At 42.1% G+C, this 24,992-nt stretch overlaps 1 long non-coding RNA gene across 1 annotated transcript in view; it reads right to left on the bottom strand.

Annotated features, from left to right (window-relative positions):
- Nucleotides 1–24,992, bottom strand: part of LOC310714763 — a 203,992-nt gene that overhangs the window by 65,055 nt on the left and 113,945 nt on the right. The window contains exon 9 of the long non-coding RNA XR_014530051.1: nucleotides 9,273–9,427. This is a non-coding gene — a long non-coding RNA (uncharacterized lncRNA). The remainder of the gene's footprint in view (nucleotides 1–9,272; nucleotides 9,428–24,992) is intronic.

The raw sequence follows: 24,992 nt of genomic DNA, 5'->3' as shown, positions 1-24,992 counted from the left end.
CCATCTGCTATTTCAACTTGGATTCCCTCCTTTAGGTAGATGAGAAATCAAGTAGATTGGTGTTTATGTTACATACACCCGTACTAGCAGGGAGAGGAGGAAGTTTGGTTTGTTTGGCCCATTTTTTTTACAGCAGATTGACCTGACGCGATGCTCCTGAACTTGCTTGTGGATCAGAATACAACTCCCATTCAGATTATTCCCTTCTCCCAGTTTTGCAATGCATTTTCAGCATGCAAAAGGTTAGCTCAAAAATACCATCACATCTTGCATAAAAGATGTATACATAATGCAAATTTTACTGGTGAAAGCATTGACAAGTGTGCATTCTACATAAGTACACACAAAATGTGTACAAAAGGTGCATGATGGGACGGGAAAGATGGGACGGGATAGAATGGGATGGATTGAAAAGCAATGTCGCACAACAGATGGAGCTGTGTGGAATGGATGTATGATTGAGTACCAGGGACCCAAACTGGATGGAATCAGCTGTTCAGCCTGCCCCTGCACATCATTTACATTCAATAATTTAACAGAACCTATTACCTTTACCTATGTTGGATCTGCTTAAGCCTGTGTCTCTGAAAGACATTTAATTACATATATTCTGCAGTATAGCCGCCATCCTGCATCTCGGGTTCTATTAAACTTTACTTTGCCAGACAAGAAAATGTGAACGGGGACAATCCAGATCAATGCTGTTATCTGGGAGGCATTGCTGAAATAGATTTTAAATCCTTTGATTCAATTGCCTGCTGAGTTTGTGATTAGAGGAGGACTATCTTTTTGACTAATTGAAGGCTGTTAACTTGGCAGTCTTTGTAAAACTGGAGCATCTATCTATAATGCATATACTAAAAAGATAGTATGTAAGCACTGGTAACTTAATGAAGAAGTTTCAAGAAGAGAAAAATATACATATAGATCTGAACACTTCTTCTAAAAACTGAACTGTATGATGCAATGGAGGGTTAGGGCATTTGACTAAAATTGGGGGACTGATTCTCATCTTTGATAGCTGTTTCTAGTTTCTCTTTTTTTAAAAGAGAGAGAGAGAGAGAAGAAAGTTGAGGTACCGGTATATTCCACATCACCCATATGTTTATATGTGGCCCATACCTTACCTATAGTCAACATATGGGCACTGCTAAAACTAATATGCTAGAAATTACTCAAGGAAATAGGTTACGCATAAATCCATTCTCATTTGCCTTTCATCAATATTTTCCCTTTTTGTCTGGTTCTTTTGATCAGAGCACTGAGTGACGCACTGATATGCTTCTGTTGAAACAGCTAAATACAATTACTGTACTCTGTGGGATAACCAGCTTCATATAACCAACATGCTTGAGTCTAATTAATGCATGAAGGGGTTAATACCATAGAGTAAGCTGTCCTGCCAGGCTTAGCTAGCTCACTCCCCTTCACCTTCGGAGGGAGCTAATCAAGCCTATTATTCAACCTCCAGTCTACTGAGGAAGCTAAATGTGTGAGGAGGTCTGAGCTGTTTGCTCCAATAATACCAACAATTTAGAAACTTTGACCACTTTGAAACTAAACTAAGTTTTACTGGCTATGCAACCTTTCTGATTGATGTATGAACCTAACCTTTTGAGAGTTTGTAAGTAAACCAATTTTTAACTAACCAAATATTACCTTTTCCTATGCTGGGAGAGAGCAAAGTTTTGGAACTCAAAAGGGCATGTTTTTAAAAGCCAACAGCCTATATTTCCACACTTTACTTTGCTGCATGCTTTGTGATTTTAAATCTCTGCTGGGGTTTTCTCACCAAAGAGTACTTGCCCCAAACCTGGACCTTGGTATCCAGAAAGTCTCCTTTTAATATGCCTATTATTAACTTGCCATCAACGTACTCCAATATCCTTTTCCAAACTGCTGCTTTTCCCGAGGCAGCCAATTTGGCACATAATGTTTGTCTCAGAAATGCAACCCCACATTTAGCTATTTTCTAATATATTATACTCAGGACCTTTTGACTTTTCTGCAGTCAAACTATGCACACTTTCTTACTTATTTGTCTCATCTCCTTTGAGTTACCTGCAGATTTTCTTAGTGAAGGTTTCCTATCATCATTATAAACATCCTTCTTCTTCTTCGTCGTCTTCTTCTTTTTAAAAAAAGCCTAATGTTGAATCACAAAAAAATTCCCATAAGACAGCCTTTTAAATCATTACCACTCATGGATGTTTCTCTATCGACAGCCAGCAGCTTCAGACTTCTGAAATCATTTTGGGAGCTAATGTTCCGTATTGGAAACGTGCAGGCTGCTGGAATAGACACTCCTATCCATTGTCTGTGGCATAAAAAGACATCTGTTCTCAGACATGACATAGCATGGAAGGAAAACCATTTCACAAAAATGTCTTCATGATCAATAGATCCAGTCTTTCAAATGAACTGGGGCCAGCATCAACACCTGGCATTAGCTGAAGGGCCATAGCTCAGTGGTAGAGCATCTGTGTGCATGCAGGAGGCTCCAGGTTCAATCCTCCACATCTTCAGGCAGGGCCGGGAGAAATCCCTGCCTGAAAACCTAGAAAGCCGCTCCCAGTCTTGGTAGACAATAATGAGATCAATGGACTTAACATAAGGCAGCTTCCTGTGATCCAGTGTTCTGCCACACAGTCCAGGAATCACCTGGTGGCTGGGTCTAAATACCACTGTTCTCCCAATGGAGAATTCTAGGACATGAAAATGGTGGTTGCCACCTCTGAGGCCTACCAATAGAGGAGAGAACCCCACCAGAAGGCTCATTGCTAAGGACACCTCAGATCTGGAGCTGACTCTGGAAAAATAATAATGCTCAGAAGCCCTTTAATCTAGCCCAGAATTGGGGAACCTTTTTCAGCCTGAGGGATCTGTTCCCTACTAGAGGCCAAATGCCAGTTGGTGGGCAGACCCAACATGACATACTGAAGTGAAAAACCGGGATGCGTGTCTTCCGGGGCTGTGTTTCCACACGAATCACATGGCATGTGTGAGATCGCAGCTCCCAAAGATGTACTTTTTTGTGCCCGTGCTCCCCCAGTGCCTAAAAAGTGTGTTTTGGGCCCTGCAGGAGAAGGCCCACAAAAAGTGCTTTTTTGAGGGGGGGGGGGCAAGATTGCAATGCAAGATCCTGGCACCCAAAAATGCATGTTGTGCACACACAAAAACAATGTTCCAATTTTATCAGGACAGTTGAGGGGTATGACATGAGTAGAGCCACAAATGTTAGTTCTACCTTTTTACAGTAGGCGTCATTCTACCCATAAACATCTCTCTCTCGATCTTGCTTCTACCCACACTCAAATGTCCCTATCTATGCAGCAAGAGGCATTATCAGAGCTCAAGGATGCTTTCTAGCCAGGTGAAAGACACCCAAGAAGGACTGATGAGGGACGTGACCTGAGATGGGGGGGGGAGGTTAGCTGGCAATGGGATGTGGTTTTGGGAGAGTCCCAAGAATTAGTCAGAGGGGCTCCAAAGCCTCAACTTCCCTATCCCTGGTATAGTTCTATCCAGGGCCGCCTTTACCCAGGGGTGAAAGGGGTGCAGGGCACCCAGGCACCGAATTCTGGGGAGCACCAGGTGCCCGCCACTGAAGCCGCCTAAGCTCTTAACTATCTACCTGTTATGAAATAATTAATAATTTTGATCAAGCTAGAAAAACAAAATACATATATACCTAGGTATAACCGAAATGTATACCTACTGTTTCACTAAAGGACTTTCGACTTTGTGCGCTCATTTACCAAAGACACTTGTGACATCATTCACAACGGTGGCGCTTGTCAGACTCAACAATGACACTTGTCATTCTCAACAGCACCGTGCACGCAAAATTAACTCTTACATCAAAATATTATGTTACGTATTGTATTGAGCTGTTATGCGGCAGCAGGGTCAGCGGCACCTTTGACACGACTGATGTTTCTCCTAAGTAGGTGCCTAAACAATACTTATAACTTTAAGTGTGATGGTGGTGTATACTTAAGTATAAGTGTACTGTAAATAAATGAGCAAATAAAAAAGTTTGTTTCTTTTTCCTCCCTTCTTTCATAAACAAGAGATAAGGCATAAGCGTGGTGTCTGACATAAGCATAATAAAAGTAAATTGGGGGGCTAAACTAAATTTGGGGACACTCTACGGATCTTTGCACCCCAGTGGCGCATATGCTAAAGAGGGCCCTGGTTCTATCCATCACTTATGTCAGAGTTTGAGATTTTTGTAGATCACTCTAGAGCATGGGTAGGCAAACTAAGGCCCGGGGCTTGGATCCGGCCAAATCGCCTTCTAAATCCGGCCCGCGGATGGTCCGGAAATCAGCGTGTTTTTACATGAGTAGAATGTGTCCTTTTATTTAAAATGCATCTCTGGGTTATTTGTGGGGCATAGGAATTCATTCAGTATTATTTTTCAAAATATAGTCCAGCTCCCCACAAGGTCTGAGGGACAGTGGACTGGCCCCCTGCTGAAAAAGTTTGCTGACCCCTGCTCTAGATCAACTCCCATCAACCTTGACCATTGGCCATGTTGGCTGGGCCTGATAGGAGCTGAGCCCAACAACCAGTAGAGGTTAGCCAGCCTAGATCTGCATGCTAAAGCCATGTTCTAGCTGCTAGGAACATATTATACAAGAGGCACTGCTGTTGCAGAGCAATTGACAGAGGAGGGGGATACAGGTTCTTTTATCTATAGTCATCAGGGACAGCTGTGTTAGACACCCATGCTGATGACAGCCACAGTGTACATCCGTACTGTCTATAGTAAAACCTCTAGATCTAGATCCTGGAGTGATCCCCAAATTTAGGAAAAGAAGCTAAACAATGGAATCAGAAGAAAGTCAGAAAGTCACAAGACATAAACTATTTCTAGCAGCCTGTGTGGCAAGAACGGCCTTTAGGGAAGGTGAGCATGCTGGGCTTCTTTAAGTGGAGCAAAGCTAAGTTAGGAAATCCTGCTTGCATACTTCTGTGCCTCTGGGCTCCACAACATGAGCTAAAGAGGAAAAGCTCATTCAGGCCCTTTCTAGTAAAGGGCTAGCCCAAACATTAAACAGAGAGAAACAGCTGCCTGATACTGCAGATACTAGAGGTCAGGAAACAGGGACCAGGTGTCTTTCCTCTGTCCCCTAAATAAGAATTAGTGCAGTGGGGTGGTGAGTGTCAAGACTAGGACCCAGGAAACCAGGGGTCAAATTCCCCATTTGGTCATGAAGCTTACTGGGTGATCTTGGGCTAGCCACCGCCTCTCAGCCTAACCTACCTGACAGAGTTGTGTGGATTATTTTGAGAAGGCAGGGAGAACCATGTATGCTACCTCAAGCTCCTTGGAGAAAAAGGGGGGGGATATAAATGCAATCCAAATTTCAGGCATAGTGGAGAACACAACATATTGAAATTAATGCCAGCTGTTAATCCAGCTGTCTCGAGCAGCAAAATGTATTGAACTGGCCTTGGAAAAATTGATGCATTGCAAAAAGAGAAAACAGGCTTATTGCATGGAAACAATAAAATGTGATATAATGGCCACTCATAATGTTGTTGGAAGGCTGCAATATCTGCACAAGCCACTTGTAAAAATGTGATGGGAGGAAGAATCATCTCTGACCTTAAAACAGATGCATATAAAGCTGGATTGTAGCTCCTTTTCCATGAAGAAACAACCTTTGAAGGATTCCAATTCAGAGTGAAAAGAGGTGGTCAAGTTCTGGAGGGAGGGGGACTCCATGTAAAGAGACAAACTGTACACACTCAAGCACGATGCCTTCCTCTGTCTTTGTTCTCTGTTCCTGGAGGTGAAAGCACCAGCCAGCCAAGAAAATCGAAATACAGTCTGGAACAATGGATAAGTTCAGTGTTTCTGTGTTTTGTTTGTTGCTAACATTTTCTGATCCTGTGCTTTGTGAAGCTATGTAAATACACAAAATTTTGAATCAGCTGCAAATTTTGTTGGCATCCAATGAATTAATTAGCAAACAGAGGCTGATACATCATATATCCAATCTGCAACCACACAGCTGGATGGCACTGCCTTTACCACCGTCATTCCCTGATAGTTGCTGGGTAAGGGTCTGTGTTCTCCTCACCACCCCAAGATGACAGCAAGGAATTCCCAACGGTTATGAGGCAAACATCTGGGCCCACATGTGTATAGTTCCAACAAACTCTCTTGATATACAGGCAGCAAATAATCATTCAGTACATACAACACCATTGTAATAAAAAAGGTATAAGAGTTAAAAAGTTCCTAACTACCCAAAGCCTAGAAAAAGGGAATACAGCAATGTGCCACAGTATTCACACTACAAGAGAGGGAAAATAGAGGAGCACAAAGTCAAGGAGCTGAGCTCTGTGCCTTCTGCAAGAGTTAAGCTCTCCCCTTCAAATCCTATGCCAGCAACACAACCTCACACCGTTTCTTGGTCTGTAGTCCAGTGAAGCCTAAGAGGCTTGATCCCTGAGATCACTGAGAAGGAAAGAAGGGGTCCTGTTGGAGCGGTGAGCTAACAAACCATTGAAAACCATGGGTTTAAGTATAGTTTGACTCTAGCTAACGGCTATAGAGAGGGCAGGGGGCTTCCTTGGTGAGTAAATAGCACAATATCAAGTCCTTTGAACTGTTGTTTGCTCTCTCTAGTGTACTACTGGGCTTTGAGAGATAAGTTTGAAGTGCAGAGGACACAACCTTAATTTTGGGAAGACCACATCTTTATCTTTACAGTTCCTGAGTCGTAAATTTACTTTGCAAGAGAATTCCATTGACTGTGTGAAGGCCGGTTCCTGCATACAGCAAGGTGATAACGAGATATTTCTGGGAAATATAAAGATTAGTGCTCTGATATTTTCTGCAACAATTAAGGTCAGGATGTTAGCTGTTCTTTCCAAGACACATCTGAGAGAGGAGCTTTTCATGAAGGGTACATTTTAGTTTCAACTTGTGCCAGCTGCACTGATGCCATGATCCATAGAAATAAAACCATGTGAAATGCCAGATTAGAACCCATCACTGCACAACAACTTTCCTCAATGGCCACCATTGTATCAACCAATGTCCACAGTATATGTAGCCATGATGTATAACCACTGCAAGCTACACTGCTATCAAGCCACAGTGCTTAGCGATCCCAGCACTCAGGCTAGTCGAAAGCTCTGATTCATTTAACAGAGACTATTCAATTACAGCACTGGCATTTTAATCCTAAATATTTGCATTAGAACACCTGCTGCAATGCTATGATGACAGTGAACATAAGGGCACTCTTCTGCTTTTTTAATGGAAATACCTGCTAATTATTATGAGACAGGTCAAATCTACATAAACAAGGAATGGTATGTTAGCTGTTTCAAAAGCAGCTGGTGAAGGTTGCTGCATGGGGCAAGAATAATTGGTTTGAAGATGTCATTTGCCATCATTATTAATAAAGGTATTTTTGTAAGCTATCTGTGGGAAATTTTCTGCCCATCTACATGTGTGTGTGTACGTGTGTGTGTGTGTGTGTGTGTGTGTGTGTGCACACGCACTATTATGTTGAAATAACCCAATTGTTGGGGAAAGTAACAAAATAAATGTTCATCTTTGCTAATGTTAGAATGGGGCTATCAGTGTGAACGTAAAGGACACACACTCCTTGAAAATTAGCAATCGGAAATAATTGTCCAACACAGCAGCAGCAGCAGGATTATGCTACATATGAGAAGGGCCAACACCACTTACACCAACAGGACACAGGACACACACTCTCCACTGTCCTTAGAAAATCCCATAATCCCAATTTTATTTAATTTTATTCTTTGGCAGATTTACAAAAAGAAAAATACACACCAATAAATAAATTTTAGAATGGGGTAAGATTAGATATAGGGACGCGGGTGGCGTTGGGGTCTAAACCACTGAGCCTAGGGCTTGCCAATTGGAAGGTCAGTGGTTCGAATCCCCGCGACAGGGTGAGCTCCCGTTGCTCGGTCCCTGCTCCTGCCCACCTAGCAGTTCAAAAGCATGTCAAAGTGCAAGTAGTTAAATAGGTACTGCTCCAGTGGGAAGGTAAACGGCGTTTCCGTGCGCTGCTCTGGTTTCGCCAGAAGTGGCTTAGTCATGCTGGCCACATGACCTGGAAAAACTGTCTGTGAACAAACGTCAGCTCCCCGGCCAGTAAAGCGAGTGGGCGCCACAACCCCAGAGTCATTTGTGACTGGACTTAACTGTCAAGGATTCTTTACCTTTACCTTTTAAGATTACATGCACAAAGCATTAAAAAATAATAATCAAGATTCCTTGTACTCTGCTTCACTCTCCCTTTTTTCCCACCCAGGGTGCTTCTGCCCTCTGCCTGCCCCTCAGAGCCAGCGCATCATGTGGGGCTTGGTGGCAGCCTCTCCTCCTCCTTGCCTGCCTTCCAGCAGCCACTATGAGCTGCCAAAGGAGGAGGCCGGCAGCAGCGGCCATGGAGAGGCAACATGGTGCTCCCTCTCAGCCTCTGCAGCTGCAGCCGCCATCGCTCAGGAAAAGAGCCAGTTCATCTTCTTCCTCAAGTTCAGCAGTGGAAGCACTGATGGGTTAAATAGGGGCATTCCGTGACCAAACCAGAAGCCAGGATGGCTTTCGTAATTCCAGGACTGTCCGTGGAAAATCAGGACACTTGGAGGGTATTCAGTAGACCTTACTGGCCTCCCTTGAATCTGATTTTGTGTATTTTCTGACGGTTTGTTTTACTGAGTGATACTTTTGCGATTTTTAATTGTTTTCATTGTGTAACGTATATTGGAGTTTCTGCTGTTTTAATGAAATTCGCTGCCTTGAGCACTCTGTGTTCAGAGCGGAAAGGCAAAATAAAAAGACAAAAGAGGCAAAGTGAAAACATTCGGGAACAGGGCTAACTAGCATTTAAACAAGAACAGCAAAGCACGCCAGCCCACTTGCAGGACCTATTGAGGATCATTCCCACTTCTCACATTCTTGGATTATCACTGAGGATTAATTGTCAACTTCCCTTTTTTCAGGAGGAAAAAGAGCAAAAGTCATAATGCTTTGGTAACACCTCCCAAGAAACAAAGTTGCAAAATACTCAGAGGCAGTGGATGGTATAAAAGGAGCTTGTTAAAGCTCATGACTTTTAAACTGCTTTTGGCGAAATATAGTAATAAAACAATTAAGAAGATTGTAGCCTACATAAAATATAATATTTAATACCATCCATCTTCAAAGATCCGATGTTGCAACAAGGTCAAAAATGAGCTTGCAAATTAATAGCAATGAATTCACTGACCTTGATTCCTCTCTACCTTTGTTCATGCAACACAAATTCCAGGGTCACATCCAGCTGCCAGCACAATACCAGTACAGCAGTGGAATTTATCCAGAGAAATAATTATTTCACTCCATCCCTGTTCACGACATATATCAGTGCACAGTCTGATGTACCTAATGATGAGAAAAGCAGATATGCTACTAAATATTTGGATTAAGATAGGCAAGGATGGCTCAGACTGCTGAGGCAGAAACAGTTTAAGCAGCATTAATAAATAAACAGTGAAATTCATGTACTAAAATGTTTGTAACCATCAGGATATGCCCCTCATGGTGAAGGAGTCTGTCCATAAAGAAGGATTTGAATGATATGGACTCTTAAGCGTTCAATGACATGCAGATGCACTGATTTCCTCCCACTTATGGCAAATTGGAAAATCGGTAGGCTTATTGTTGAACACTGGGAATATATTAGGATCTCCTTCTGATCCTCCAGGTATCTTCTTAAATGTTATGGATGCTACAAATTGCTTATTCTTTGCAGCAGGTATGTCCAAAGTCCAATTTGGGGGCCTAATCCTAAAAAAAGCTCAACAACAAAAAGCTCATGCATGTTCACTTGATCAAAAATCTGGCCCTCTTTGAAAAAAGTTTGGGCACCACTGCCCAACAACAAAAAGCTCAACAACAAAAAGCTCATGCTTTACAGGAACAATGTGGACAAAGTATGGAGGGGAACAACGTGTGAAATCTATAGCCAGATCAAAAGGTCCATAGGTCCATTGGCTTCCACATATCAGGGCAGAAGTGGGGGGGGGAGGAGGAGGAGGAGGAGGAGGAGGAGGAGGAGGAGAAGAAGAAGAAGAAGAAGAAGAAGAAGAAGAAGAAGAAGAAGAAGAACAACAACAACAACAACAACAACAACAACAACAACAACAACAACAACAACAACATTTGTTGCCCTAACCACTCTGGGCTGCTTCCATATAAAAACACAGTAAAACATTAAACATTAAAAAGCTTCCCTATACAGGGCTGCCTTCAGGTGTTTCCTAAATGTTATATAATTACTCATCTGCTTAACATCTGACGAGAGGGCATTCCACAGGCTGGTACAGAATGGTTTCTTTCCTTCTTTTCACTACACATGCTCCAGGCTGGAGTAGATGAAGGGCCCAACAGTAAAGACTCTAGGAATCTGTTGGACTTCAGATCCAGTGGATCCAAAATCATCAATACTCTGCTACAGTGGAGTCCCCCCCCCCTCCGCCCCATGTCACTAGCAGAGGTCAGCAGAGAAGCACTAACACACCATCCTACCACCTCCCCCCTGCTCTCCCAAGCCATTGTTACCAGAGAATTTGGGCTTGTTCTTTACTTTTTTCCTTCTAACAATACAAATCATTCAACTACTGTACTTCAATCATGAATCCACTGAAATCAATGTCAAATGGTGCTTTGTACTCATTTATTTTTGAAGTCTTTCCTCTTCTGCTTAGGTGCCTTAATGTCATAGAGAAGATTCCATATGTTCATTAAAAACGTTTTAACAAAGAGCGGTAGGTTTGGTCACTAACAGCACAACCCTAACCATGTCTATTCTAGTTTTATATAATTCAATGGGACTTAGTCACAGGTCTGTGGGTTTAGGATTACAGCTTTTGCTTTTTTTCCCTCATACTGAAGAGAAACCTTTATTTCTGGATCTTCAAAGGAGAGATTTCAATGAAGTTCTGAAGCATATAAATTTTAAAAGTATAAGTCAATGAATCAGTTAAAAGCCTGATAGTTAATATGGTTTTTAAAATGTAATCAGTTGGCAGTCCTACATTTAAGGTAGTAATTCAAAGACTACAGCCAGGGGAACTATGCCAGTCTAAGTGGCCATTAATCACCTCTTAATGTGAGGATGTTTCACGCTAAACTGGCAGATTTGTAAATATGTATCTACACAAAATTAGAAACGTAGCTCAAAAAGTATCACAACTGCCTGAATTTTCTCACTGAGATAGGTGGGTAGGCTTCTGAAATACAGTCATCCAATATTTACACCCCATGCAACACATGGGTGAGACTGGCTGACTTATAATGATAGCCTGTCTCTCAGGCTGCTGGCATGCTGAGATGCACTGCCTGAACTCACCTACGGTAAGGACACAAGGAACTAAGGTCTGTGCAAAAGAAGGTCAACTGCTGAACAAAAAGGAAAAATTTGATGAAAACTAAGGAAGTCTTGCAGGCAGAAACACATTACCCTTTATGACAAAGCATGGGGGCAAAGGGATCACTCACACAAGAGATGTTACAGGAATCTGAAACAAACCTTGGAGGTTGCCTGATCACCAACAGATTTTGCCAGGCCTGCTTTACAGAACTTCCTCACAGCAGCAGAGGAAGCCACTTGGGCACCTGGGGCGGCGCACCCAGGAGCTGGGCAAGCCGCCCATAAGGACGGGGTGGGGCGCACCCAGGGGCCTCCAGGGTCTGCCTGCCTCCTCCCAGTCAGCCACCCTACAGCGGGGGAGGCAGCGGGCAGACTGTTTGGGCAGTGAGGAGCCTGCACGCGCCCAAGCTACCGCGTCTTTCCCAGGAGAGAGGCATGGCTCCGGTGCACTGCACGCCCCACGGTGAGTGTCACCTGGCATTTTGTCGCCCCCCCCCCCAGTGGTGACACCTTGGGTGGCCCACACCCACTGCATCCCCCTTCCTCCACCCCTGCTTCCTCATCTTTTCTTTTGCCTACCTTAAAGGGACCCCTGACCATTAAGTCCAGTCGTGGCCGACTCTGGGGTTGCGGCGCTCATCTCGTTTTATTGGCCGAGGGAGCCGGCATACAGCTTCCAGGTCATGTGGCCAGCATTACTAAGCCGCTTCTGGCAAACCAAAGCAGCGCACGGAAACGCAGTTTACCTTCCCGCCAGAGTGGTACCTATTTATCTACTTGCACTTTGACGTGCTTTCAAACTGCTAGGTTGGCAGGAGCTGGGACCAAGCAACGGGAGCTCACCCCGTCACGGGGATTCGAACCGCCAACCTTCTGATCGGCAAGCCCTAGGCTCTGTGGTTTAACCCACAGTGCCGCCCGTGTCCTTTTGCCTACCTTAGTACATTCTAAACCTGGCCAGGGACTGGTAGCCTTTTCAGGTGGGAACTTTAAGGGGGAAATGACCAGAGTGAGACTTTAAACATGCTTACCTGAAAGAATCATCATGAAATGCAATTTGACCTCCTCAGAAGTAAATGTATTTCAGATAATGGTGCCAGAAATGCAATTTGACTTTGTATGCCACAATTATTCATGTTTATATGAATACTTCCCTCTGGAAAATAAGCCAGTTAGGATTATTATTCGGATTGCAAAGATGAGGTGGGCAAATGTTGGGCATGATCTGTTGGGAGAAAATGCCCTGGGGTGCCTGCAGCCCCCATTCCTCTGGACGTACTCCGGTGAGCATAGCTCTGGAAAAGGCTTCCCAGCGACCCACACCAGCTGGTGTAAGCACACTATCCTTCTGGCTTAACACAGCAAGAAGTTAGAGACATTGTAGTTCTAAAGTACTAATTTATTTACAGAATATACAGACAAGCAATCATGGTGCTTGCTCTCAGATCCGAGAGAAGAAGAATCCACAGTGTAAAAGTGAAAGTACAATTTTAGTCTCATACTGGAAGAAAGATAAGCCTGTCTTCCCTTCTCACACTCCTCACAGACAGGCGTGTGAATCACACAAATCATACAATGCAGCTTCAGAGGCCTGGTTTGCTAACATGATCCTGAGCACAGAGTTAAGCACATTTAATTCCCCTTTTTTTCAGTGAGCATGAGCTAGGCCTTTAAAATACATTTTTTAGGGGAACTTAAGGGGAATTCAAAATTAACTATATGACCAAAATCTCCTCATGCCCCACAAAAATCAATATAATGACTTAGTTTTGACTAGGGATGTTGGAGAATTGCATCAGAAATGGAAATTGGAATGGAAATTTGCCACAAGTCACATGTTGATCCAAGGTCAAACAAAAATCACACGAGTGAATAAAAGTAGTATTCATTATGTGATTCCTTTCAGTTTGTAAACCTTACAAAATAATTACATTATTTTCTGAATTGTTTGTAATGTTGCCATTCCATTGAAATGCATTGAAATTCATTACATAACTAGTTACATTAGCTAGCAGAGGTCAAAGAGTAGCAGAACAAAAGCAGCGTTGGTTGTTATGAACATGGGACAGGGTAGAAGTTGCTTCCTCCTTGCATCCCTAGTTGTGACAAATTTATGTTCATTCATTTCAATGAGACTTTAGTGTGGCTTTCCTAATGTCAGCCGTCCCCCAACCTGGTAGGGGACAGATAGTTTGGACTACAGGCTCCCTAATTCCTGGCTATTAGTCATGATGGCTTTGGCTGATAAGAATTTCAGTTACAACATCTGGAGGGCATGAGGTTGGCGAAGGCTGGGTCATTTTATGAGTGAAAGGAGTTCTGTAAACAGAAAGGCCTCTTCCAATTGTAAAAGGAGCTGCAATTCAATTGAAGTTTTCATAAATGCAAGGTGCAATTTTCACCATGCTGTTCTGCAGGGACTCTGTCAAACTTGTAGAGCAGATTTTGAAGGCCAAATTAGCTTTAGACAAAGGAAGAACTGGGGGGGGGGGAATTGCCTCCTGCCCCATGTTTGATTTCCACAAGTAGAACTCTGCTAATACCTCTCCCAAACTAAACTTTTGGATTGTGGTCTGTGTAGCCCTAAAATGTAAGGCTGAGGCTTGGGATTTGTTTTCAGCATGAATGTCAACTGTGGGGCATTTGAAGATTGGTGTCCTAATTCACACAACTGCATGGGAACACTAAAGTTCTGATCTGTGCTCAGAATTGCCCCATTCAGTTCAACAAAGAGACATGCTCTATCATGTCTTGAATGGAAAAATGCACATCTTTCATTGAAATCAGCCAACCCATTCAACAGATCCATGTAAACATCTACATGGAAATCGGGACATCCTTAATGATCTGCAGGCCGGCAATGCCAGAGGGACTGAAACTAAGCAATACTTATTACATCAGCTAAAGGATTCTTCTCCTTTTTGTTTGAATGTTCCTCTAGCTTGCGATCACCATGAGGGGAAAAATAAACAGCTGGCCAAAATTTCAAATAAATGAAAAGTTATGGCAGTGCATAAACTAACAATTCTCATTAAATTATATGTGAATAGAGTCTACCATTTGGTTAGGGTTTTCTTTTCCAGCTTTCCATTTGTTTAATCTGACAATATTTAATCAAATCACTTGCAAGATATCCCTAATCAGTGAGAACGCCAAAACAATGTAATGCTTCTCACTCTAGGATGATTACAGTTTGACAGAAGAAAGGGAGAAGCTGAATCATTTACCTACAAGCCAACTTTTTATGCCTGAATATTCTTTAAACGCAATTGATTGTTTCATATAAATTAAGCACAAGCCTAGCATTGTAAAAATTTCATCTCATGAGCCTTTGCAGGCTATATTCAAACCATTAAAGAAAAATTTTGATAGTACACTGTTAGAACTTAAAAACACAGTGTGCCATTTGCTTTTATATTAACTGAAACATGTTTTCTTTTTTTTCTTTTTGAAGGATAGAATACCCAGTTTTGATATTTCTATTTAACACAACAGTAACAAGAATCTACTATTAGCTTTTCAGTTAATTTTTAAAATCCACCAACAGAATCATACAACACATTCAGAAGCGCTGGGCACACTGCAGTGCAACGCTATGTCCCTACTTAATTTGGCTAGTAAATTGGGACTCAACCTGAGGAATGCATACTTTCCCCACAGTCCTTTGTAGATGTTCAAAGTGGGTACAAAGAAAGTACATTGGGAAAGAGGCAAAACTCAGGTCCTACAATGCCCTACAGATGTTCCGTTTAAACATCTGAAAAGACGTCGCACATGTATGCTGTATTCAGACATGGGGTTCATTGCATTTGTTTTCCTGGTTTTAATAATAGAGCTTCTGTCCCAATTACTAATGTTCCTTTTACACGGTAGTACTTGTTGCATTAGGGACGCAGGTGGCACTGTAAACGGCATTTCCGTGTGCTGCTCTGGTTCGCCAGAAGCGGCTCAGTCATGCTGGCCACATGACCCGGAAGCTGTACGCAGGCTCCCTCGGCCAATAAAGCGAGATGAGCGCCGCAACCCCAGAGTCGGTCACGACTGGACCTAATGGTCAGGGGTCCCTTTACCTTTACCTTTACCTTTTACTTGTTACATTATGGAGCAGCAGCTTTTTATTGATATGCCATCATGTCACATGAAATTTTAAACAGTGGGAAAGAACCGTCCGCTAGGATTGTACCCCAGATTTCACCATGTGAAATTACAGTGCAAAACTCCAACAAAGGTATTGGGGTTGCAAACAGACATTTTCGGGCTCTCTTTAGCCCAGGCATAGGCAAACTCGGCCCTCCAGATGTTTTGGGACTACAACTCCCATCATCCCTGACCACTGGTCCTGTTAGCTAGGGAGGATGGGAGTTGTAGTCCCAAAACATCTGGAGGGCTGAGTTTGCCTATGCCTGCTTTAGCCCTATAAATTAGTTCATGCATCTTGAGGCAGCGTTTGCTGCCACAGTGCTATTCCTTTCTGTAGCCACTCTTAACATCTGTAAGGGATTAAGCAGGCTTTCACTTCTTTTCCACTTTTAAAATGTGCTAAAGGGGGGGGAGGATTGCTCTTATCCAAAAGCAGTCACCCAAGGCTTGCTCCCAATTCACTAACCAAGTTAGCAGGCAGCTAGTATGTCTAGTTAGCAGTTATGCCTATAACAGTCTTACATAGTTAATGTCCTTTCAAATATTTATCTTCATAAACTCTTCCATTACTACAACTGTCACAGAGGCACAGGATTGTATATCTAACACTGTCACTCCATGAATTCTCCATTCATGAAAGGAGAGTTCATTCATAGAGAGACAAAGCTTAGGCAAATGAGGTTATAGCTGCTCTGAGTTTTGAAAGGAGATCTGAAAGGGCCAAACTATACACACTTGACCTAAAAGACTGCTTAAAAGCTGCAGTTAATGAAAAATATAGGCTGCTAGATTACTAACTGAATTAAGCATTACGATCATATTATGACTGTGCTGTGCCACCCTCGTTGGCACACAGTTTCTAGGCCTAATTCAAGGTTCTGGTGTTAACCTTTTAAGTCCTCCAAATTTATGACTAGAATATTTGAAGGACCAACTGCCTCCATATGTACCTACCTTTTCTCTATAATCTTCAAGGGCAGGTCTCCTGAAGGTACCCCTGCAATCTGAAGGGAGGCACCTGGCTATTAGAGAGGCCTTCTCCGTGGTGACCCCAGTTACGGAACTTCTGCCTGAGAAATTTGCCTGGCACCTAGCTTAATGACCTTTCAGCACAAGACAAAAACTTTTTTTTCCCCTTCCTGAGCTTTGTACATGCAATTTTAATGCTATTAAACTGTTAACCTTGCTCCTATGCTTTTGTGTATTTAGGTGTTTTGTTTTGACTATGGCAGCACCTGGCAGAGAAAGGGAGCAAAAAGAGTGATTGCAGAGTAGAAGAAGGAGGGCATGCCAAAAAGATTGACCAAGACATAGTTAGGACCATCAAACTCCTGAAGTATACACAGATTTGACACACACACACACCGCCACTTCACAGCAAATCAGAGATCAACAAAGAAAGACCCAAGCAGTGTTGTGCAAACCAGAACTCCATCCCTGAATCACCTAAGCTACTACTGGGCCTGGTCATGCCAACATGTGTGTTCTTGAGAAAGTAGGCATAAGGCCTGTCAATTTAAAATTCAAACTCTCTAGACCCTCCAAGTGTCCCTTTTTTCCAGGGACAGTCCTGGATTCACAGAAACTATCCCAGTTCCTGATCTGATCCCAGAATGCCCCGCTTTTCCTTAGGACATCCCTATTTCCACTGGATAAATGTTGGAGGGTATGCAGTTATGTGACCCCTGAACCAAGGAGATGAGTAACTGGACAACCCTTAGAAGACATCTGAAGGCAGCCCTATACAGGGAAGCTTTTTTAAGTGTTTGATGTTTTAGTATGTTTTTATATGTGTTGGAAGTTGTGCTGAGTGGCTGAGGCAACCCAGTCAGATTGGCGAGATATTATTATTATTATTATTATTATTATTATTATTATTATTATTATTACTATTATTATTAACAAGTTGGAGGGTATGTGTTTCAGAATGAGAGCTCTATTTAAGTGTGGTAACCAGTAGATTTGTTACTGGGAATAAAGGAAGCTTCATTTACTATTATAATTGGTAGGAAATAAAACTTTATAAACCTTGTGATTCTGGGTATCTCTCCCCTCCCCCCCCCCCGCAAAGAATCATCTGTTAATTGGTAAATTTGTAACAAGAGGACTTTGAGGTTTCCTTCACAAAGTAGAATCACCCAAAGTACCCTCAACAGAGTTTGAGAACCTAGCGTATGAAGAGTGAACGTATTATCACATCTATTACGCCTGTTTCCTTTGATAGCAGTTTTCGCAAACTCTTGCATCAACACACACAGATATACACACTGAATAGGGAAATCTAAAAACATGTATCAAAAGAAAATGCAAAACACTGATAGCACTCTCATGGCTTTCATTTCATTGTCAATCCGTATAATCTCTCCTGTGAACACTTGATATATGCATTCTATATAGCATAACTGGAAGTGTTCTATGATTGCCTTTATCCAGAAGTTGAATGCCCTATGTAAGGATGGAGAAGCAATTCGATTCAGGTCACATTTAAAGGTGAAGCTTTCAAATTCACACTTTCTGAATATGCACAAATTAAAACACAGCCATCCTTCAAAATGTGCACTTCTCCAAAATTTGCAATGCCAATAATAATATAATTTATTATTTATACCTCACCCATCTGGCTGGGTTTCCCCAGAACGAAAAGGACAATTTGAGAGAAGACATATTAGCTGCAATTCATATTACAATCAACTGAGTAGGACAGAGAGGGCTGTATTTTCTGCCCATACTTAAAATAATTATTTTATTTATCAAAACTGGCCATAGAATCTTAGAGTTGAAAGAGGCCGCAAGGGCCATCTAGTCCAACCCTCTGCAATGCAGGAATCTCACTAGATTATACATGACAGATGGATATCCAACCTCTGCTTAAAAACCTCTAAGGAAGGGGAGTCCACCACTTTAATAATAAAATAGATCTAAGAGATTTACGGAGGGACATGGGTGGCGCTGTGGGTTAAACCACAGAGCCTAGGACCTGCTGATCAGAAGGTTGGAAGTTCGAATCCCCACAACAGGGTGAGCTCAAATTGCTCGGTCCCTGCTCCTGCCAACCTAGCAGTTCGAAAGCACGTCAAAGTGCAAGTAGATAAATAGGCACCGCTCTGGTGGGAAGGTAAATGCGTTTCCGTGCGCTGCTCTGGTTTGCCAGAAGCGGCTTAGCCATGCTGGCCACATGACCCAGAAGCTGTACGCCATCTCCCTCAGCCAATAAAGTGAGATGAGCGCCGCAACCCCAGAGTCGGCCATGACTGGACCTAATGGTCAGGGGTCCCTTTACCTCTATCTTTAAGAGATTTACATAAAATGTATCAAGAAATACTGATAAAAGCAACAACATTTTAAACAAGTAGACAGATTAAAAGTACCTATCTGGGTAACTGTTTTAAACTGTACAGCAGTTCCATCTGCCTGGTGTTAGGTAGGTAGGGAGTTCCAGAGCTGATACCACATGAAAATAACTATTCCTTGCAGATGTGGAACAAACACTACATGGCACTTGTAAAGTGGCTAGTTTGGCAGACTAAAGCTGTCAATTGTGGATGTATGGGGTAAGGCCATCCTTCAAATTATCCAAGGGCGTAAGGTCATGGCTGTATCTTGAAGTTCTTGGGGTCATTAAGCAAGCCCACAATGTTTGCAGACTGTGCTTCATCCAACATTTGTCAGCTACAGAGTCAGACGTTTGCATCTATCTGGAGCCCTTGCTCATCACAGACAACAAGATTAAGCTTCTCTCCTATAAATGAAGATAACTAGTTTATGCCAAGGTATGCTTCTGTTGTCATGCTTGTCAAAGCCTCACGCTTTGCACAGATATTTGTAGAGCAAAGCTAAGAGACTCATGGTATTAAGAGGCATCGTGTTCGGAATGTCAGCGAGACCAAGCACCTGGGTAGCACGACAGAACTGTCATCAAAGCACTGGCAGCATTGCAGCCCATGTTAATGGGTATAATAAAGAAACTTCATTGAAGGGAAAACAGATAAGAATGCTGAAATGCCATCCTTTAAAAGGAAAAGGAAAAACTAGTATTACAGTGGACGCTCGGGTTGCGAACGTGATCCATGCGGGAAGCACATTCGCAACCCACAGTGTCCGCAACCCGCAGCACCGCGCCGCGTCTGTGCACACGCGGGTCACGATTCAGTGCTTCTGCGCATGCACAAAGCATGATTTACCACTTCTGCACATGCACAAGTGCCGAAACCCGGAAGTAACCCATTCTGGTACTTCCGCGTTCAGTGCGGTGCGCAACCCAAAATCACACAACCCGAAGCGTTTGTAACCCAAGGTATGACTGTATTATTATTCACCTAACCTTGGCACCAGTGGGACGCGGGTGGTGCTGTGGGTTAAACCACAGAACCTAGGACTTGCTGATCAGAAGGTCGGCGGTTCGAATCCCTGTGACGGGGTGAGCTCCCGTTGCTCAGTCCCAGCTCCTGCCAACCTAGCAGTTCAAAAGCATGTCAAAAGTGCAAGTAGATAAATAGGTACCACTCCGGCGGGGAGGTAAACGGCATTTCCGTGTGCTGCTCTGGTTCGCCATGCTGGCCACATGACCTGGAAGCTGTACACCGGCTCCCTTGGCCAATAAAGCGAGATGAGCGCTGCAACCCCAGAGTCGGCCATGACTGGACCTAATGGTCAGGGGTCCCTTTACCTTTTAACCTTGGCACCAGCAGGATCTTTCTGGATCATGGCAGATTAAATAAACTGTAGGTTTTTAGTTTGTTCTCCAGAGTTCATTAAATTCAGTTTTAGTAACTGGAAGATTTTTTTTTTAATGGTGCAATTTCTCAAAGATGAAGAAAAACCAAGTTGTTAAAAGAAACAATATGCATTAGTTTCACAATAGCCAGCCAAGCTCAGTTTTCCATCTGCTAGCCATTGTTTCACAATGAAACAAAACCTGCTGAGTTCATCAAAGAAAAAAGTACTTTGCTGCTACATCGACCTCCGGATCTCAGCAAAACTAATCACAACAGGGGAAACAAAGAATGGTTTAATGAATTAGCCGGGAATGAGGCAACCATTTTCTCATTTCCTATACCTCTATTGGCATGCAAATCTGAAGAAAAGGTAACAGAATTCCAGCGTTTCTGGCAGAAAGGAGAATTAACCCTCACTGAATCAACAGATTCTCCATGCACAAGATCATAACTGTAACAATACACTTAAAAGCGTCCCTTGGCCCACATTGTTGGGCTGGGAAACTCTTGCTCAAATATGTGGTGCTGATCTCAAGTGAGGATTCAATTTACAGTCATACCTTGGAAGTTGAACGGAATCCATTCCATAAGTCCATTGACTTCCAAAATGTTTGGAAACCAAAGTGTGGCTTCTGATTGGCTACAGGAAGCTCCTGCAGCCAATCAGAAGCTGCAGAAGCCCTGTAGGACATTCGACTTCCAAAAATAGTTAACAAACCAGAACAGTCACTTCTGGGTTTGCAGCATTCGGGAGCCAAAACGTTCGAGAACTAAGCTGTTTGAAAACCAAGGTATGACTATACTTCTTACTGAACAACTGGGTAAAGCATTTTTTAAAAATCCAGCAGAGCTGGAACTTCTCTAAGATTGCCATATCTTCAGAGCTCACCTGTGGTTATTGACCTGATATAAATATAATCATAATTAGGTACTATATTTGAAAAGCTGCTGGGGCTCAAGTAAACTGAAACCATATAGTTTCAGCCAGTCCACTTCAACTCACAAACCACATTATGGAAGAAATAGCTGTGGTTATGCAGAGTACAAATAGGGAAGAAATTTAGTTCAGTTGGCATTTAAAAGAAAATGATCTAATTCTCAACTTCCAAGGCAATATTCAAACCAAAACAGCCATCCTTCAAAATTCAAATTTCTCCAAATTTTACAATTCAGTTCTCCAGTCAAGTAAAATGTCATGAAAAATCTACAAGGGTAAATTGTACATATAATATATATTAATTAAATAACATACAATGCTCATTCTAGAATGGGAAATTGCTTTGCAAAAATATGTATATCATGAGAAACTGCAAATAACCATGTGTATATTAGGAGGAATTTGCTGATAAATTTTCGTGAGGACTTTTTAAAAAATCACAAACTTATGTGGAAATGCAGGGAACTGAACTTAAGATTGGAAAAATGAGAAACCGAGAAAAACCAAAACTGAAAGGCTTACTCATCCCTAGTTCAGAGATCAGCTATAACAATTAAAACAGGTTCTGGACCTGAGATTTGCTAAGACCTAGCTCAGACAAAGCCCTGGGCTCAAGAACAATGCTTCAGCATTTATATCAGTTTGTTTCACATGAAAAGGAGAAGAATATTAATGTATTGCATATATCTGCTGGTATCTGACATACAAATCCTTGGAAAGGTTAATCTGAATTTCAAGGCAAACAAATGTCTGCAAAGAGCATAAAATTAGATGAGGTTACAGAGTTCCACCTAGTGGTCAAAACAATATCCTCAACTAAACCAAATACGTCAAAGATCTACATGTATTGAAACATAGAAATCCTATCATCGTTACATGAGCTGCAGTTTAAGGCCTGCTTTGTTCCAGATGGACTGGGACCTGATCTCTGCACAGCAAAGCGATAAAAACAGCAGTTTCGAACAAACACAGCATTTCTCAACGCTTCTCTTAAAAAGCTATTATTGATTCTATATTGCGGCAGTGTGGGAATCTTGGCTTGTAGTGAGCATGGTTACACTATTTCATGAACAGCATAGTGATAGCTTCTCCATGAAGTTACTTTAGCTCATAGAACCAGGGATGGGGACCCACTGGCCTGAGAGCAAAATCTGGCCCTCTGAGCCTCTCCCTATCTACCCTTAGGACTCTCCCAAGGCCATAAAGCCTCATCAGCCAAACCCACTCCCTCCATGCCAAGCTCCCAACAGCTCTAATTCGTACCCTCCTGTTCTTCCCACTGGCTGGCAGGCATCCTTGTACACTGATATTGCCTCTTGGTTGCCTGGATAGAGAACTGGGAGGTGTGCCTGAATGTCTTTGTAGAAACTAGTCTACTATACAAATTGGGGAGGGGGGTACATTTGTTGTTTCACTCACTTTTGCCCCTGGCCTTGCCCACCATGGACTTCAATACTATACCACCTCAACTTACAAACCAAGTTTTAGCTATTAAGAAGAGTACATATTCCTGCTATCAGTCCCATTCTTTAAAATACTCGTAATTCCATCAATCACTCCACAGGAGAAGGGACTAATTAACAGTTTGATAGAGAATCTCATCCATATACTAGACAAGACTTGAAACTTGTTCTATTTTGGGTGAACTTTTAAAAGTACATATTCATTTTAAATTGCTCACTGGGGAATTTATAGTTTGACGTGTTGTGCAATTTACATGAAAACAGAAGCTAAGTGCTATGACAAACATTTTGCTCCCAAAAAAATTAAAACTGAAAACACTGAGCTGCTAAAAGCCCTTCCCACCATATTTTTTAATATGTTTTGAGTGATGAAATGTGAATATTTTTGTTTCTATATTTCAGACTCCAAAGTTTATATGTACTGCTTAAAAACAAAACAAAAATTAAAATTTGAAATAATTCATGGAAACTATATATAGTCTCATAAAAGTACTGTGTTTTAAAATATTAAAAGATGCATGCCCAATTCAGACATAATGGTAAACCATAGTTTAGCACTATATGAACCCCCTGAAAGAGGCTTGACCTACATGCTCCCTTTCCCCTATCCTCATCCAATATGGCCATGAGCAAGATATTGGAAGCAGCCATTTCCTGGTTTATGCCAACCACAGTTCATTGTTGCATCCAAACCAAGACTGCAGTTAGTTTTAAACAAGCTGGCATCTGAAAGTTTGAACAAGGTAATTGTTTGATGCATGTGATAGACATTACAGCTGATATTTAACACAGTGGTGGTCCCCCTCCCCAAGTGGTCTCACCTGAGGGGTTAAACATATTTATTACACAAAATGACCTGGGGGGAGGTAGCATGAGGCTTGACAATAGAAAATATATCTGGCTACAAAAATCAAGCTGCCCTCTGTGATTCCATACTAAGGGTAACACAAAATATCCTGGCCACAACTCACTGGAGTATAACTCTAATGAAGCTTCTTTAGAGATTCATTCTGAATGTAAAGCTATCTGAAAGATTAAAGAAGTAGAAGATATGAATAAATGCTGTGGAAACACCATTAAGCTTTAATGCATTATGGAGGTTCATCAGAGATGTATAGCTGACATGTCTGATTGAAATTATGCTTAGGTAAAAGACATTAAAGTATTACTTCACTGGAGTTTATCAGACAGATATCTTATGCATCATATTGTGAGGACATATTTTTTTTGTCATCAAAAAATTATGTATAGCTGTATAGAACTTCATTGTGAAGGTTGCTAATATAACTGTGGGGTTTGTGTTTAATTCCATTAAATCATATGTCTTTTTTATGTTACCAAGTAATTGTCTAAATAAATAGACTACAATCAGCACACTTAAGTATATTGATTTAATATTCATTTATATTTTTTAATAATAATTAAGAAGATGTAATAGAGGGACTTAAAATACTAGCAGAAATATTTATTGTGGACTCTATGGGTTTCTTATTAAAAATTATTGTAAGTAGTCCGGATAGCTTGATTGAAGGGTGTGGTTTAAATCAAATGAATGAATGATTGTTCTTTGTGTAAATATTTACAGCACAATCCCTCCCAAAGATTCAGGGACCTTGATGCATCTCAGGGCACTGAACACATACAATCAGGATTCTACATATTGAATAATAGAATTGCTGAGTTGGAAGAGATCCTAAGGTTTATGTACTCCAACCTCCTGCAATATAGGTATCCTGCCCATAGCCATTCCTGGGCGGCCTTGAACCACCAACCTTCTGGTTAACAGCCAGGCGCACTGACCCGTTACACCACAAAATTGCCTACAGACTTGGGGTAACTCCAAAATTTGCAGAGTTACAAAAAGTATCTCTGGGGAAAACCATAAGCAAGGATGCACACACAAAACCAGTCCAACGAGAACTGGATGTGCCTATAGACCATGGAATGCTAACTGGTTGTTGAGAGGGCAAAAACAGAAAACTAAGTACAGTAGAGTAGAAGGGTGGATGGAACGGTAATTCGTTCCGGAGGTCTGTTCTTAACCTGAAACAGTTCTTAACCTGAAGCACCACTTTAGCTTATGGGGCCTCCTGCTGCCGCCGCACCGCCGGAGCACGATTTCTGTTCTCATCCTGAAGCAAAGTTCTTAACCCGAGGTACTATTTCTGGGTTAGCAGAGCCTGTAACCTGAAGCGTATGTAACCTGAAGCATATGTAACCCGAGGTACCACTGTACATAGATTTAAAGGCACCTGCCCATTCAGTTACTCTTTTAGCAGCTTGTGCCTGCTTGCTCACTTCTCTGCCTGAGAAGGGAGAG

Source organism: Podarcis liolepis, assembly GCF_965112155.1.
Source record: "Podarcis liolepis genome assembly, chromosome: 9".
Taxonomy (NCBI): Eukaryota; Metazoa; Chordata; class Lepidosauria; order Squamata; family Lacertidae; genus Podarcis; species Podarcis liolepis.
Note: the sequence above shows the minus strand (reverse complement) of the source record. Positions and strands in the feature narration are given on the sequence as shown.